We start from the raw sequence: 19470 nt of genomic DNA on the forward strand, positions 1-19470 counted from the left end.
TAGGGGTAAAATGTTTGTTTTTCCAAAAGATCTTTTTAGATTTACATATAATACTTTTTTATATACTTTTTAGATGCATATACACCACACAGAATAGCATCAAGTGTGTGTGTGTGAGTGTGTGAGTAGTATGCCCTGCTTTTCCAGTTCTGCAGATTTATGGCAGAGGTTGGGTGTTGCTGTTGGTGAACACTGATGTGTGTCCGTATGTGTGTATATGTGCGTATGTGTGTGTGTGTGCGTATGTGTGTGTGTGTGTGTGTGTGTGTGTGTGTGGCAACTCTCTTGTGAGAAAGCTGTGATTTGTGTATGCCTGGGAGTGTATGTGTGTAAGAGATTGTATTCTTCTGTGTATTTGTGTGTGAGTATGTGGATAGTCTGTGTCCATTCAAAGAAAGACTCCTACTGAGAAATAAACCAGAGTATAACCACACTCAGTCACACACACACACACACACACACACACACACACACACACATGCGCACACACACACACATACACACACGTTCAGATTTACTGCTGGGCTGAGCTTAACAGGAAGTAGTAGGCCTCCAGAAGGATGTTAGTCAAAGGTACTAAACCTTGTCAGATCACAACAAAGGTAACACACACACACACAGAGACACACATACCTCTCTTTCTCCCTCTCTCTCACACACATATACACACTGCAGGCTATTTATCAGAGTTACCAAACCCTGTCGAATCAGGAACACAAGAGAATGGTTCTTTCTTCCACGCATAAAGAGGTGTTTATGGGAAACATCAGATGGAGGAAACAATGACAAATTACTGTCCTGCTTTCATCTGGCTATACCCCAGCACTAAGATGAGAAGGAGAGGTTACCAGGAGGGTGAACTGGGACAGGGAGAGGGAACTTTTTGAGAGTGAACTATTAATGCAAACAGAGAAAGAGAACTGGAACTAGAATGGTGAACTACGATGACAGCCGTAAAACAGGATAGTTCAATATGAGTGTGAATGAGGAACGTTAACAAGAGAGTAAGAAACTATGAGAAAGAGGACCAGTACTGAGTGAACTAGGACTAAAAGAGTGAACTGATGGAGAGTGAACTAGGACTAAAAGAGAGAACTATGGCAGAGTGAACTAGGACTTAAACAGAGAGAAGAGACAGAACCACAGCAGCAGCTTCCTCTCAGGTCCCTGCCCACCTGAATGTTTGAGTGTCAGCCTACTCGCATAGCCTTCTGGGTAACAGATACGCAGCAGGAGGAGAGAGCACGTCTGATCAGTCTCAAAGATAAACACGTTTTATAATGCCACAGAGATATAGACACACACACACACACACACACACACACACACACACACAGGAGCCCACACAGCCCAGTGTCTCACACAGTTTACTGTATCAGGCACACACATCAGGCACAAATGTGACTCTAACACACACACACTTACACAATTAAATGTATCAGATATCAGATACACACACATAGACACAGAGCAGAGTGAATCAGACATGCTCAGCTCAGTAGCACCCAAAGACACACAATAGCTCTGTGTCAGACAGACACCTCAAAGTCACACACACACACACACACACAGAGAGAGAGAGAGAAGGAGAAGGAGAGAGAGAGTCGTGACTGAGTACATTCACTGCAGTCACAAAGTGCATTCAGCCTCCTCTATTCACAGCTCTGAGACATGAAATTTCACCCGACCGAGCTTCAAGTGTCTCACACACGCACACACACACACACACACACATACACACAAACACACACACACACCTTCACACACACACACACACACACACACACACACACACTCTCTCTCTCTCTTTCATTCTGTCAGGCTTTTGGAGCCGGCCGGGGTGTACGTGCCGACTGGCAGAGAGAGGGCAGACTTCTCCTCCTCTGAGTCACCCACTCACCCTGGCATCCGTCACACACACACACACACACACACACACACACACACACACACACACTCCTGTCAGTGCTTTTGTCTTCTCTTCTCTTCTCTCACGCACTGTCCGTCACACACACAAACACACACACACACACACAGTGAGATGTGAGGTTCTGCATGTTGAATTTACCATGTCTATTCACAGTTCTCACACAGGTGATGTTTACATGCACACACTTACATACACACACACACACACACACACACATACTGATCATGCTTCTCTTCTCAATCAACACGGCACGTATTGTCCGGCACGTATGCATACACACACACACACACTCATACACACATACGTGTATGTGTATGAACATGTGTACGTGCTGAACTGGCCAGATCTCTCTGCTCACACATATCCATCTCCACAGTCCTCCCACACATGAAATTGACTCTCAGCCATTCCCCAACTAGACTGTGTGTGTGTGTGTGTTGTATTTCCTGTGTGTCGATCTTTTTCTAAGAATACAGTTCTAGTTGCGTCATTTCTGTTATATGGTAAAGCCTGGCAGAAATTGTGTCTGTGCATATGCAATACCCGGTTTGACCAGCTGGGGGCAGTGTGGCCCTCTTCTCCAGTCCTGCTAAATCTCCGCTCTTCTCTCAAGCCAGCTTACATGCCTGGAGCCCTGCCAGTCAGGAGAGAGGGAGAAGGAGAGAGAGAATAAAACAGAGGCTGGCAGAGAATGAGAGAGAGAAGGAATGCAAGAAACAAAAGAGAGAGGGAAAGATGGACTGAATGAGGGAGAGCCAAGAAAGAGAGTATGAAAAAAAGTGCACAAAAGAAAGAGAGAGAGAGTACGAGAACTCAAAACGGAGAGATAGACAGCCTGACAGAGAATGAGATAAAGAATGTAAGAGACCAAAGACAGAGAAAAAGAACGAAAAATACAGGAAGAGAGAGAGAGGAGGAGAGGGTATTCAAGAGGAGAGCAGGAGAGAGAGACAGGAGGAGGGAGAGAGAGGAGGAGGAGAGGGTATTCGAAAAGGAGAGCAGGAGAGAGAGAGGAGGAGGAGAGGGTATTCAAGAGGAGAGCAGGAGAAAGAGAGAGGAGGAGAGAGAGCGAGGAGGAGGGAGAGGAGGAGAGGGTATTCAAGAGGAGAGCAGGAGAGAGAGAGAGAGGAGGAGAGGATATTCAACAGGAGAGAGAGAGAGATTGAGGAGGAGAGAAAGCGAGGAGGAGGAGAGGGTATTCAAGAGGAGAGCAGGAGAGAGAGAGAGAGGAGGAGAGGGTATTCAACAGGAGAGCAGGAGAGAGAGAGAGGAGGAGAGGGTATTCAAGAAGAGAGCAGGAGAGAGGGAAGGAGGAGAGAAAGGAGGAGGGAGAGGAGGAGAGGGTATTCAAGAGGAGAGCAGGAGAGAGAGAGAGGAGGAGAGGGTATTCAAGAGGAGAGCAGGAGAGAGAGAAAGGAGGAGAGGGTATTCAACAGGAGAGCAGGAGAGAGAGAAAGGAGGAGAGGGTATTCAAGAGGAGAGCAGGAGAGAGAGAGAGAGGAGGAGAGGGTGTTTAAGAGGACAGCAGGGGAGATAGAGAGGAGGAGAGAGAAAGGAGGAGAGGGTATTCAAGAGGAGAGAAGGAGAGACAGAATATCAGAAGGAGTGATAAAGAATGTGAGAGATGTGGCGAAAGAAAGGGGTGAAAAGATAGAATGAGAGCATACAGTGAGAAAATGAGAGAGCCAAGCAAGGGAGACAGAAAGACTGACAGGAAATAAGGAATAAAGAATCAGAGTCAGATTTAATGGCCAAGTATGTTATTGTAACACACAAGGAATGTGGTTCTGGCTTTTGGTGACTCTCAAACAATAAAGACTGTATTGACACAGTGTACATATTATTTACAGACAATACACAATATTCAGACACTGTCCATAAGGTGCTATATAAGTATTTGTAGACTACAGTATCTTTAGGTGTGAAGCAGGGTGTAATAACTATCTCTAGAAACAAGAGTAGTTACGGCATAGCAGATGACACTGGTCAGCTAGTTATGAGGGTCATGGCATGACACTGGTCAGCTAGTTATGAGGGTCATGGCATGAGGACAGAAACTGCTCCTGTGTCTGGTAGTTTTGGTACAGAGAGAGACAGACAGACAGAGAGAGAGAGAGAGAGAAACAGACAGACAGACAGAGACAGACAGACAGACACAGAATGAGACAGACAATAAGATAATAAGAGAAAGAGCAGACAGACAGACAGACAGACAGACAGACAGAGACAAAGACAGGCAGGCAGACAAACAGACAGACAGAGACAGATAGAAAGACAGACAGAGAATGAGAGAGACAGACAGACAATAAGAACAAGAGAAAGAGCATAGACACAGACAGACAGACAGACAGACAGACAGACAGACAGACAGACAGACAGACAGAGAATGAGAGAAAGAAAGAGAGAGACGAACAGACACAGAGAGAGAGAAAGAAAGAGAGAAAGAGAAAAAGATGAAAAGAAACCTGATCCGGACATTTCTAAGATCGCAGGATGAGTCCACGCAAACATACACACACACACACACACACACAGACATACAGTCCTGCAGACCAGCGAACAGGTGCAGTTGCTCCTGAATGACCACACACACTTCATATGTAATGTATATGATGTATGACCACTGGAATGTTGGAAAGTGCCCAGGAACACGCTCACACACACACACACACACACACATATAGGGATGGAAACACAATGCTGTGCTGTGCTGTGCTGTGCTGCGCAGATACCTTAATACATCTAATGTAATCCATATGTTTGCATATCACAAGCACAAGGGGGATTACATCAATACGCAACCATGGCTGCAGCACAGAGAACACGTCCAGAGGACTCCATCTCTCCCACAGTGTCTCTGCAAACACACACACACACACACACACACACACACACAGCAGTGTCTCTGCAAACCCCCTGCCCCAGTGACAGGCCATGTGTGTGTGTTTGTTCTGGCTGGATCTTCCATGAGTCCCATTAAGGCAGTGTGTGCCTGAGACCCTGCAAAGCCCTGTGTACTAAGTATACATCCTTGTAAGTGTGACCCTGCAAAGCCCTGTGTAGCTACTAAGTATACGTCCTTGTAAGTGTGACCCTGCAAAGCCATGTGTACCAAGTATACGTCCTTGTAAGTGTGACCCTGCAAAGCCCTGTGTGTTCAGTATAAGGTCCTGCTCGTGTGTTTGAGAATGGGGGTGCTGGGGGGTCCTGGATCTTCAGTGAAATGCAGTCATGAGGAGTCTCTACAGGTCTGATGCAGTCATGTGGCGTCTCTACAGGTCTGATGGGGGGTCCTGGGTCTTGTAGGTACACCTGGAATTTGTCCATTGTGTTTGACTTTTATCACAGAATTGCGTATGGTTTAATCGGGAACCTACGTCAACAGTCAGCCATTACTGTAACTGTAACCTGATGGCCCTCTAAAGCACGCCCCTGAACTGGACTACAAGACCACCAGTTGCGTCCTTTTGTTTCGCTCTCTCTCCGCTGGCTTTGCCAGTAAAACACCTTTCTTCTCACCTCCAGCATCGCCTGAAGCACCTCTCTCGTTCGTCCACCTCCAAGGTTGTAGACCTACTCTCTTTGTTCTCTCACAACGAAAGAGAACAGACAAAGCTTTCACTTTTACAAGATCTGTCGTTAGCCAAACACGGACCGCTGACGTAACAATAGACCTGCTAGCTAACCCTGCAACGGGACAAAGAACGACAACAGAAATCGCGGAGACCTGCAACGGAACGGACCTGCAACGGATCCTCCAACCTACACTGCAGTGAAACAAAGACATCACAGCAAGGACAACTTTATCCATCTACAGACATCTTCATCTCTTCTCTGCCTCATAAATGTCGGATCCGCTAACACTACTCCTTTTCCAAAGGACTGGTAACAGCCGACATTAACTGGGCATTTAGCTATCCTAGCAATTCACAACCTGGCTAAGCATAGGACTGTTTACATATGCCATTGTTCACGTATTTCATCTGTTTTGTTTACCGAACATAACTGTTTATATATTTTCATGGTTAGTTGGTAGTTGGCTTCGCCACACCATCTAAGGGCTATCGTTAGGATTGCTTTTTTTAGACACATAGGGTCTTGCATGCATCACTAACCATTTCCCTCTTCTAACATGGCATCGTAATCACGATTACATATACATTGGCCTTCACATAGCCACACACGTGAAGGGAATACTCGAACTTCGCGCTGCACATAGGCTCGTCCTTGTCCACATCACATGTATGTTCATGAACGTGCACACGCATGCACGCGGAACTGCGATGATCGAACAAAGAAACACACACACATTCTTTCTGGCCCGCTCCTAACAGCGCAACCCCGAGCCCACAAGCTCACACGCACACACACTCCCTCTCTCTTACACATCCCCACACTCCTTCAATTCATTAGTTAGCTACATTTAGCTAGATTAAATATTGTGTGTTATTTTCTTATCATTGTGTAAATAAATACTTTGATTATATACGCTGGTCTATTTAATGTTATACAAGAATGAATGCTGCCAACTTCTTCTATTCAGAACTCCAATGACCTTCAACCTTGCTATTAATAAGGTAACTTTGGTTGTAGTTATTAATTGATAGTTTAATATAATTTATGAGACTGATATATTTAATGAGACTGATTTGTGGATTATCTTTATTTTGACTACCGTGGAGGCAGAGGTGTAAAAAGTACTGAAATGTTGTACTCAAGTAAAAGAACAATTACTTTGATGAAATTTTACTTAAGTACAAGTAAAATTACCCATCTAAAAATGTACTCAAGTAAAAGTAAAAAGTAGTTAATTTAAAATGTACTTTAAGTAAAAGTTACTTAGTTACTTTCAACAACTTGATGGGGGCCGCTCCTATATAGTGCAAAAAAGGACAAGGAGTCATACATCCAATACTTATTTTTAATTAAAGGAGAACCTTTAGGAATATAGGTGCAATGACATTAAACATGTTAAACATTAAACATGTCAACACAACATTTAAGAACTTTTGGGAGGACATGAACCACATGACAGCTAAAATAAAAAAGTTAAAATGCCGCTGCCGCTGCCCCACTGTAAACTTTGGTTACTTTACTTATGTCCACCTTTAGAACATTAGTCTACAAACTTCTTGTTGAGTTTGAGCAGCCGCTGATTTTCAAGGTGAGTAGAGTTCATCCGGGCTCGCTTTGCATTGAACAGCAATCCAGCACAGCTGAAGAGTCGCTCGCAGGCGGCCGAGGCAGGTAGGCCAGTATTGAGTTTCCGGGACAGTTTTTTGATATTCTGAAAGGCGTTCAGCAGATCCATATTGACTGAGACACAGGCTAGGTACCCTTCTAACTCCCCTGTACCTTCTGACCTTTTGGACTTCATTGAGGAAAATAAATCATCTTCATCTGATGAATGTTGTCCGACTTGCTCCAGCCTCCAACATCTGGTCAAGGTGTTGTCTGACATAGACTAGACCTGTAGAATGACAAACAACATTTCTGACAATTAAGTATTGAGCTGCCATCAAGAGTGCATCATAACACAGAAATAGCTATAAATAGCAACTTAAGATGACAGACCTACAGTATATATACAGAATTATAGCATTATTTTCTATTTCTACATGCATCACAATTCATAATCCTCAATTCTTGCTAACCGAGACCCCTGAGCATGAACATGAAAGACCTGCACGTTGCAAAGCCACCACTTATCTGACTAAACATCGTGATAAATTCCAGATAAGGACATACACATTGACTTGTCCAACTGTCTGACAACGATGCGCATTCACGTTGCTCTGTTTCAAGGCATGGGAGGCAGCCAAATGATTAGCCTAATATCAGTTTATGAGGTGTATTTCATTGCTGATGACTGATCTGCAGTCTTTAACACAATATGAGAGACTGAACATAATAATGCTATGACCGGAAACGAATGGAAGACAGGAATGGAATTATTATTAGTCTATTGGATGACGGCTGTCGACGTTAGCATACTCAGGGCGGTTACAAGTGCTAGCCAAAATGAGGCTACTAGTGCCATGAAACGCATATTTTGCTTAATGGAGCAAAGCTAACTAAACGACAAAAATGCTGTCTGAACTACTAATGGAAACGGACAAATACTGTACTTACCAACACATGCTTGCGCAGATTTGAAGATGAATTTTTATAAGCAGAAAGTTCTGACTGGCGGGTTGGGCACAGTTTACACAGCATTATATAGCTGTTGCCTCTTTTACGTTGGAAGGCAAACTGCTTGCTGAGATGTGGCCACGGGTTTTCTTCATCTTCTTTAATTTCAACTGGCGGAAAGTTCGGTGCTTCAGCTTGTTGGTTGACCGCAGCTTGTTGGCAGTCCGCACTATCATCTTCCTCCATCTCTATCTCTCGTGACTCGGCACCGGTGCCTTGCATCGACTCCATCATGCAGCATCCACCACTGCAGCGAGAATTGTCGTGCGCGATTCCCACCTTAGTTAGTTAAGCCTTTGTATTCCTCTCGGAACATAGGCCATTGATGAATTGTTTCCACCCTCGTCTGTCCTGAGCCATCCTCTCCAGCTGTTTCCACGTCAGCCCCTTCTTCTTGAATTCCTGCTCTGTGCTCCTTCTCCAGGTGTTTTTGGGTCGTCCTCTACCCCGTTTGCCTTGTGGGTTCCATGTCAGTGCCTGTTTTGTTATTGCTGTTGTGTTTCTTCGTAGTGTGTGTCCAATCCAGCTCCATTTTCTCCTTAACAGCTGTATATCTACTGTTTCTTGTTTTGTGCATTCCCATAGGTTGATGTTGCTTATTGTGTTTGGCCAGAAGACTCCAAGGATGCGTCTTAGACAGTGGTTTATGAAGGTTTGTAGTTTGTTTGTGATGTTGGTGGTAGTTCTCCAGGTTTCGGAGCCATAGAGCAGCACGGTTTTGATGTTGGAGTTGAAGATTTGAAGCTTCGTCTTGAGGGAGATGTTTTTACTTTTCCAAATTTTGTTTAAGATGTTAAATGCTGTTCTTGCTTTCCCAATTCTTGTCTTCACGTCATCCTCTGTCCCACCATCAACAGCTATCACACTTCCCAGGTAGGTGAATTTGTCGACATCTTCCAGCGTCTGGTCCCCGATGGTTATTGGGTCCGTGTTCTTGGTGTTTATCCGCATTACTTTGGTTTTTTGGACCATTTATTTTGAGTCAAAGTCCAGCTGCTGTTTTTTCTAGCAGTTCGGATTTGTCCTGCATCTGTTGGTGGCTATGGGAGAGTAGTGCGATGTCATCCGCAAGTCGAGGTCCTCCAGATGTTCTGTTAGACTCCACTGGATGCCAGTCTTTTTATTGTGGGTTGATTGTACCATGATCCAGTCAATGCACAGAAGGAAGAGGAAAGGGGAAAGCAGGCAGCCCTGTTTCACGCCAGTGAGTACTTTGAATTTTTCTTGTGCGCATCCCTGGAAGAGTACGTTGCATTGCATGTCCCAGTACATGTTCTTGATGATGTTGGTATACTTTGTGGGGATTCCATAGTGTGCCATGAGTTTCCATAGCATTTCACGGTCTACACTGTCAAATGCCTTTGCAAAGTCTATGAAATTGACATGAACAGGTGTTCGCCATTCTATAGACTGCTCAATGATGATCCTGAGGCTAGCAATTTGGTCGGTGCACGATCTTTTGTTCCTGAAACCAGCTTGGTTTTCTCTCAGTTCATCATCAACCCCCTTACGAAGTCTCTCCAAGATGATGCGGCTGAACACTTTGCCTGGTGTTGATAGCAACATGATCCCTCGGTAGCTGTTGCAATCCCTGAGGTTTCCTTTCTTTGGTATGACAGCAATGAGCCCGTCCTTCCAGTCTGTTGGTATGTTTCCTTCTTCCAACCATATGGTCTTTATTAGCTGGTGGAGCATGGTGGTTGCGGTGTCGAGATCTGCTTGTAGAGCCTCTGATGGGATGTCATCTGGCCCTGCTGCTTTGCCACGTCGCAATTCCTTGATGGCCTTCCTCACCTCAGATCTTGTTGGGGGGCCACAGTTGATGTCCAGCGTGTGTGTGGCTGGTGGGATCTCTACCTTTTGGGCAGGGGGCTGTCTGTTGAGCAGCTCCTTAAAGTGTTCTGTCCACCTTCGATGTTGTTCTTCTTTGGTGGTGAGAAGTCGTCCCTGTTTATCCCTGATCTGGGTGTTTGTCTGTCTAAACTTACCAGCTAGTTTCTTGGTGGTCATGTAGAGTTCTTTGATGTTGTTTTTTCCAGCTGCTTCCTCTGCTTCCCATGCCAAATTCTCAATGTAATTCCGCTTGTCACATTTTGCACTTTTCTTCACTTCTTTATTTGCTGTTTCATATTCTTTGTGAGCTGCTGCCTTTTTTGCTCGGGTTTTGCTTTTGTTTAGTGTGTCTTTTTTTGTCCTCCTTTCTTCAATTTTCTTCAGTGTGTTTGTTGACAACCAAGGTTTATGGTTTGTTGCTTTTCTCCCCACTACTTCTAGGCACGCCTCCTTCCATATGTTTTTCAGGTTGCTCCAGTGCTCTTCCACTGATTTGTGTTGTTCTTCTTGCAGGGCTTGGAACCTGTTCTGTAAGGTGGTTTGGTACAGTTCAGTTGTTCCTATGTCCTGGAAGAGCTGGGTGTTGAACTTTGTTCTTGTGTTGGTGGGGTTGTTGCATCGCTTCAGCTTGAGCTGGAGTTTTGCAGCCAGTAGGTGGTGGTCTGACCCAGCGTCTGCCTGAACTTCCTGTTTATGCATATGTGGTCGATTTGATTTTCGGTAGTGTGATCAGGTGACATCCAGGTGGCTTTGTGGATGGGTTTATGTGGAAAGACTGTCCCTCCTATGACCAGATTGTAGTCAGCACAGGTGTCTGCAAATCTCTCGCCGTTTTCATTCATGCAGCCGATTCCATGTTTCCCCATCACCAGTTGGTATCCACTGTTGTCGTTTCCCACCTTTGCGTTCATGTCGCCCATGAGTATAGTGATGTCTTTTTCTTTCCTGGCCTGGAGCAGCTGTTGTAGTTGGTTATAGAAAATGTCTTTCGTTTCCTCTTCTGTGTTGTTGGTGGGTGCATAACACTGTATGAGTTGTAGGTTGATTCTTTTATGGGTAGTTTTGAATCTTGCTGTAATAAGCCTGGAATTAATGGGTTCCCAGCTGATGAGGGCCCTCTGTGCTTCTTTGGAGAGCATAAAGGCCACTCCCTCTGTATGTGGTGCTTTATCATCCGGATGTCCAGAATAGAGTATGGACTCACCGCTGGCCAGTTTCACCTCTCCTGTCTGGAGCCATCTGGTTTCGCACAGACCGAGGATAGAGATCTTGTATCTCCTCATCTCACTTGCTATGACTGACGTTTTTCCTGCTGTGTACATGGTCCTGATGTTCCAGGTTGCAATGTTAGTGGGTTGCCTGGGAGATAGAAGATTCTGACGCACCCTCTCCGTGTGGTTTTCGAAATGCGTCTTCATTTCCTCTTCAGCCTGTATGGTTGGAGAGTCTTCATCTCCCAGGTTGCGGGGTTTCTTTTTCTTCATCAATGTTTCAGTAATCATTTTTATCCACTTCACAGGGGATTGGCCTATGAGCTTCACCAGTGCCCTATTGGCCAGCATTACCTGTTTCCACCTCTCACGACAAGGACGTTAGGGTTGGACTTTGAGAGGCCTATAGACTTATAGAAAACCATCTTGAATTTTTCAAAAGACTTCATCTTCAATGGCCAACTCATCCAATTAGCCAAGCCTTGGAAATGAAAATTAAATGACATATTGATGTAATATTTTGCACATATCCTATATGGTTATAGCTTTATTATTTGAAAAAAATACAGGTTGATCAGAGATCATTTTGCATTTGATGAATTTACATGGAATGGCCCTTTTTCAGATTTGATACTCAAGTTAGGATCCAGTATAGCCACAGCTTTGTGCAGGCAGAGATGGAGACAGGCTTGCTTGAATGAAATGTTGTTCATACTGTTAAAAAAAAGCCAATCTGATTTAGGCGGTAAGTGGGTTAGGGGTGTGTGTTATGAGGGGGTGATTAGTTGGCAGTGATTGATTATGTGTCGAAAACTCTGGGTTGACATAGTTCCTCGTAGCCCAGCCGCACAGATTTCTTGGTAAATGAAATGAAACAGAGAGCATCTGGAAAGACAGTGGTCAACACAATGGGAGTAGCAGTCAGCCGTGAAGGACTCCCATACTCCTTGCTCTATTAAGGAGATGGAGGAGGTATAGACAGGAGGGTTGTGCTCATGAGCTTACAGAGATGATAATTCAGGAAGATGGAGGGAGGAAAACTGGAGATGCAGAGGGAGGGTAAGAGAGTGAGAGCAACGCGGCTATTCCGCAGATAAGCACAGTGGAAAATACACTGCTGATTAGATCTCTAATAGAATGATAGCTGATAACAGGCTGACTCGTCAGCTGAAATGTCAAATAGGCATACAGTTACATTCCTGTTCACGGTTTATATTACCCTAGTATTCCCTCCCACCACACACCCACTAGGATGTGATCATGAAAACTACTTCATCCCTGCAAATATTAACAATTATGGAATGTTAACCTGGCCCGTATGATTTTCTAGATATGTAGGTATACATAATACACAATCTAAATGGATTTATATAGATGCTGTGCGCTTGGTAAGATGTGATGCTAGACAGCTTGTGATTTGTGGTTTCGGAAATTCTGCATACATTTGAGCTGTAATGTGATTAGACCTGCATCCACGTCTACAAATCTTGCTAAAACAAATAACACAAAATTGTAGTCTTTTTCATTAGCTGAACAAAAAAAAATGTCCACGAACACCATGTGACTGCTGACCACGGTAATGCAAAACATGGAAAATGGGCCTCTTCCCAGAGGAAAGTAAAACAATGCTAACTTGTGGAAGCTAACCCTTGATACCTGGCCAAAACTTGCAGGGGAAAGGGTTAAAGTCACAACCTTATAAGGAATTTGCAGCAGTAAAGATCCAAAATAATAAATAACTAAATAACTTCTTCAGTTGGATTCTTAGCTAAGAACAGGATTTATGAATGCGGAAAAGCAGTCGTAGATAGGCCAGATTGGAGTGCGCCCATGTTCTTAAGGGCTGAATTTGTGAGAAATCATTGGTGATTGTTTTCACCCCCATTCTACAGACATTTTAATCAGATTTTAATCATTATAATAATACATAGGAGAATATTTGTAACATTAACAATTACGTTTCACATTTATAGTCATGATCCTAAAAGCACTACACGAACATTGCAAATGATAGTGAATAAATAAATAATAACTATAAACTCAATCGAGTCCTGTGAATATCCATTACTAAAATATATCATATGGGCCTACATAATATAGATAGGGCCTTTCAAGATCCACAAGTAGCCTACTCATGTATTTAACTCAACTGTACAATTTTAATCTGCTCTCAGCACATCCCATTCCTTTCATGTCGGCTATATATTTGCCATTTTGTATTAATAGTCCATATACTGTCGTGTTCTGTATTCTTATTTTCTTATTGTTGGTTTAATTTTTTTACCTTGCTTAGTGTGCACATTGTAAGAGCCAGTGAAGAAACATTCCACTGCTTTGGTATGATGTTGCATGTGACAAATAAAACCACATGTGTTCGCTTTCCTTTTGGACATGCTTTAAAGGTTTCAGGTGTTGCATAGCAACCTATTACAATGAATATCCATTACGGACCTGAACGGAATCATATGAAAGATGTAAATTGGAAGCACACAACCCATTGCCATGGCAGCGGCCATTCATTTTTTGTTTTGTTTTTAATTATTGCATTCATTTTCATTGGATATTAAAGAAATATCAGAACTCCAAACCTTTGGGTAGCCCATTCAAATCAGTAGAACTTTCTGTAACATTCTGAGGAGCCGTAAAATAAATAGTTCGTCCCGTCTGGATTTATTTTCCTATACTGACTGGCGGACTATACATTATCCCTTACTTAATAGCCAAATGATCCAACATTAAATGACCAATAATATAAACCTTTCAACAATAATAAGGCAACCCTTTTCTAGTAGCTGTTCAGTACCGTATAACAGCTGAAAGGAATTTCGGTTTTGACCATGTTCATATATGGTCATGTGAGTGATAAACACACCACTCATTCCTATTGGCTGCCCAGGCATTATGTAATTCTGGAGACAGGGTCAGACCTTCCTGTGACGCCAAAAGACACCAATTATAATACTAGCAAGCTTTCATCACTGTTTGCAAGATTTTTTTAGACCAAAACTCTCTATATCATATCATAATAATCACAACTTAATGGAAATAGCAGCTTTGAGCATATCAGAAAGTATTTACACGTCAGTATCACTGCACATTGGTAAAATTCAGTCAGTTTTGTATAGTCTACTGCTCATGAATGTTCATGTTCATGTTGTACTCTCTGAGGAAAGTTGAAGTTAGGGGGAAAAGCAAAGAAAAGGAGGTGGTGTGAGCAAATAAACAGCCACTGGTGTTGAAGGGCTCATATTAAACCAGCTAAGCAACAGTGTGGTTGGGTGCTGATGTTCTAATTAGGTCACTCTGGGTGCTCTCCAACTCTATTCACACAGTCCTTAACCTACTGAGTACTGCAATCTATGTCATATTAGTTGGCATTCCTCTTCCTTGCTCTGCAGAGTAAAAGGTCAGTTGTTGCTCCGCCAGGGTTTGTGGTTACTAGGTAACAGCAGTACTCCACACCAACATCTGTTGCTCTGTTGAGACAGATAACATGTAGTTTTGTAGTCTGTTGTCTTCTCGTGAAAATGTTTTCCAATACTTCAGCTGGCTCTTTGTGAGACGCGATGTATCTTTCCCTTTTCAAACCCTATAATTGCCATAGTCTTCATGCTTTTTCAAGCTGCTTTGCAAAGCTGCACAGGTGACATTTGAAGCATTTCTTTCCCATTTCAAGTTGCCAGGAGACGGCATAGCACTGCTGCTAGATCAGAGATTATGCACCCTTCAAGCCTTCTTCGGGGGAAGAAAAGATGTGGCGGAAGCCCAGCCAAACATATGCCACTATATCAACACATATTCCGACAGGGTGCCAGAATCCTCTGACACCTGTTTACATTTTCACTGTATTTAAACATCCATGCATAGTATTTAAGACCCACGTGTACACTGGAGGCAGGTCCTATTCTTGTGATGGCAGGGCAGACAGGCAGCCTGTCACAGGGTCTAGAAATAAAAAGGGAGGGGGATGGAGCTGAAGCTGATACATTATTTCTAAATGGCTACAGGTACTGGCCTATTGGCTAATTCTTCATGCAAAGATTTGTGTTGTGCTGATTCTGCTCATTCCGCCAGTCCATTCAAAAGCAGATGCAAAGACAATTGCATTCCTATCTACAGTTCCAATACCAAGAATACCTTCAGTTTTCAGCCTTTGCTGTTTTTTGTTTGTTTTTGTTTGTTTAATGTAAAATGTCAACAGTCTGCCTGTCTCCTGTCACTAAGCTCTGCTGTTCACAGACAGTGGCGTCAATTCTCTTGCTCTGTTTACATCCTAATTAAGTTATCTCCTTATGCTGCTCATTGACCCCAAGTCAAGAGTCTGCAGAAGTTCCCAAATTACTTGCATGTGATTGGGGTCACATTGTGCTACAACATTGGAGATGCTCAGCTAGTCTCATTCAGACACTTTGTGAACAGTTTACTTTTCTCTTGTAGGTTTTCTGAATAATTTTTTAACAGTTTACAAAGACAAACACACACAGACATGCATGCACGAACGAGCACACACACACACACACACACACACACACACACACATGTTTTCTATGTATTGTACACACACACACACACATAACATAGCACATTATGAAATATCAAGCCAATTACACATGTTTGAGCACATATGGGTATTTAATTCTGTCTTATACGTTTATATGTCATGTAAATGTATAAGTCTTATATATACACATATGGGCACTTCATTCTCTCTTATATATAGAGTTTGAGTGCATGGCTGTGTTCAACAATCCAAACAAGTTCATGTATTTTTTTCTCAGATTTGTTTCAGTATTAGTCTGCCTGTTCCTCATGAGAGGTCATTGACCTAAAAGTGAAGGAAGTCCTAATTAACATTCTTTCATTATCATTAGAAGTTAAAGCCTGCTGCGGTAGCCATGGTTAGAAGCATGGCGAAATGGTGAAACCCCCAGTTAAAATGTAGCCACATAAATAATGAATGTATCTTCTGAGAGCCATTCACCAGGGCTACTTGTAAGTTGGAAAATTTGTTACAGCAGCTACCAACTCCCCAATGCACCATAATGAATCAAGTTCTAACGTCTGGTATTTTCACTCCACGGCATTGCCCAACGTTGATGTGGGCAAGGAAAATGTCAAGAATACTGGCATTCAATGAGGACTTTGCACCTTCACCTTCGAAGCTCTAAAGCCAATGTGATTTTAAGGGCAAGATTCCCAGCAGCTCCCCACATGTCACTCAAAGTACTTCTCGGATCTCCTATGCTTGTCTTTGGCATGATTGGCATGACTAAAAGTCACTTTAGGCAAACAAGCACTTCTTATAGGCATACGCAGATTATGCTTTTTTCTTTGCCTTGTAAATAGATTCAGGTCATATGATATATTGAGCCATGGGAACACACACTCATTATGTCAGTCAGAACACATGAACTATATTCATCTCGTTGGATGCATTCCCTTTTGACAGCCAAAGTCAATCATCCAGTGGCTGTGTTGAATTGACCCCATCTTCAAAGATGCAACGTTGGCCTCCATCACTCCCGTCCACTCCATCACTTGTGAACACCCATCATCCAGTGTTCTTTGTAGAGAGGACAGTTCTGTGTGGGAACAGACAAAAGGATTCGATTGACATTTAATTTGCACCGACTTTTACTTAAGAAACCAGCAGACTTTCTTTCTTCTTCCTTTAGTGTATGGACTTCAAAAGGTTAGTTTTATCCTGTAGGATCTCACTGCAGAGATAGAGGATTTTCCAAGTTGACGCCTTTCTATCAGTACCCTTTAACTGATGTAGTAAACGGCATTCTGAGTTACTTCCTAAGGCACTCAGAGTATCTTTACATTTTCTATGTCAGTCTATATTGATGTTTATAAGTCTTTAATTCTCATGCAGTCTAGTTTGTTCCCATGTGGCCTTTCCCATTTCTATAAACTTTATAGTCCCAATGCACCACCCCAAACATGCTATATTTATATATTCATTCTGAACAATCTGGTACTGTTTACTATTCTTCAATATTTCATAGAGTGTTTACTTCTTGGAGTGATTTCCTTTTGTTTGTCCCTGAAAATAGAATGACTTGATAAATAGACAACTCACTGTCAAGGAAATAGCGAAGGTTAAAAATACCCCACACTTATAATGAAACATAATATAAACGCTATATCCTATAGCTCCAAATATCTTAAAAGACGCCCGTTCATTTCTCTAATGTTCTCCTTCCTCATCAACTCCGCCGTCGTCTTGTGGAGCGATTTCCTTTTCTTTTTCACCGAAGAACGAGGCCACTGCATAATTGAATTCAGGGGCATAATTCAACTTTTTAAAAAGTGCAGGCAGTTGTCATGTGATTCTTTCCCCCAGCCCCCATCTTCCTCTCAGTTCCATCTTGCTTTCATCTCTGTAATTTCATGGCTCTTCAGGCCTCGGCGACAGCATTTTCATTACGGAAATGAGACATGGGAGTTTGTGTGGATCTATTTTTCATCATGTGCCATGTAAGGTAAGTCAACAGACTTATTTAAAAACACTATTGCACTTTAATTTGGTATCGTGCTCAGAGAGCGATGAGCTCAGTGTGTGTTCGTGTGTTGTGGTGTGTCTATCAACCTTGTACTGGAAATTAACACAGACTCAAATATGCTAAGAGGGTATATGTGCTTCAGAGTATGTTGATGTTTAATAATGTAGTATATTGTAGGTTATCTGGAGACACATATCAAAAGATGTCCTAGTATGTGTATAAAATACATAGAAAACATAGTCATGTGTGAGTTACATGTATATGTCTACGAGTATACGTGTGTGTGTGTGTGTGTGTGTGTGTGTGTGTGTGTGTGTGTGTGTGTGTGTGTTCTCCATCTGTATTTGTCTTAATAGTGGTGAGGGTCTTATCAACCATGCACCACAGTGACCACCAGCTGTTTGATATTCCAGGCCTCTTTGCATTTTGCATTTGTCGCGGTGCACAATATCATTAGCCATTAAATCAGTCTCATTGCATGATCCGAGGCACTGAATTCTTCAAACAGGCTTAAAGGATTGGGGGCGATGGGTTGAGGGAAAACAGGCCAACATCCTCACCTTGTTTAAACAGGCAGAAATAGAGCTAGAATGAATAGTAAAGCACCGCTAAAGAAATAAGACAATTAGACAATAAACGATGGACTGGGGGATGTCAGGAAAAAATGGAAGTAGATATTTCAAATAGTAACATCGGAAGAGACAGTGAAATGTAAAATGAGAAGAGATTGTAAAGGAAAGAATGTCACAGAAGTGGCACTGAGCGATTAAGAGAGAGGTGTGTAGTACAAGGTGAGTACAAGGTGTCTCTTACTGATGGGGAGGTAGGTGTTCACAAAAGCAGTTTCAGGAATGGAAATTACCCTCAATGTATTGCAGTTTTGTTCCAGTAATGTATTGGTCGCATGTTATGATGGGCGACAGCCCATTCAAGTAAACACATTTTCAGGGTGCTATTATCACATATGCTATGGCTATCCCGAGTGTGAGGTTTGGATTCAGAATCATGTACAGCAAAAATACCAGTTGTAACACCTTAATGAAATGATATTCCAATAATCGTTAAAGTTTCTTTTTAATTCTGAGCCATCAATATTCTCTCAATGTGAACCATAGAAGGTTATGCATATTGTGCCCAAACTGCATGGATCATGTATATAATTGCCAGGTTTTTGTGGGGGCATGATTACATTAGAGGTGTGGTCTCTCTGTGAGGAATGTTGGGGTGCTGCTGGCTTACACTTAACATTGAGCTGTGGTGAAAGCACTGTTGTTGTGAAAGCACAGCCCATGCCTTCTTACCATCCAGCTGCAGTTCAGACTTCCAGGCAACGGCATCATGCATCAGACACATTGCAAAACCAGTTATAGGTATAATGTGATTAGCTGTGCCACTGCAACACTATCCAGAACAGTCCAGTCCATTATAAAACAAACTGGCACACACAAACGCACACACACACACACACACACTCATTGAGTCACACATTGACAAGCAGTCACTCTTCTTACACACACACACACACACACACACACACACACACACACACACACACACACACACACACACACACACACACACACACACATACATTTGACAATTGACAGTCCCATACACAAGAGTCTGAGTTATATTATTCACGCAATACTTAATTCCTTCACTCAGAAACACACGCACACACACATACACATACATTTGACAGTCACTCTCACAAGAATCTGAGATATTTTATTCAGGCAATACTTAATTCCTTCATTCAGAACCACACACACACGCGCGCGCGCACACACACACA

The sequence above is a fragment of the Clupea harengus genome, chromosome 15 (genome assembly GCF_900700415.2).
Source record: "Clupea harengus chromosome 15, Ch_v2.0.2, whole genome shotgun sequence".
NCBI lineage: Eukaryota > Metazoa > Chordata > Actinopteri > Clupeiformes > Clupeidae > Clupea > Clupea harengus.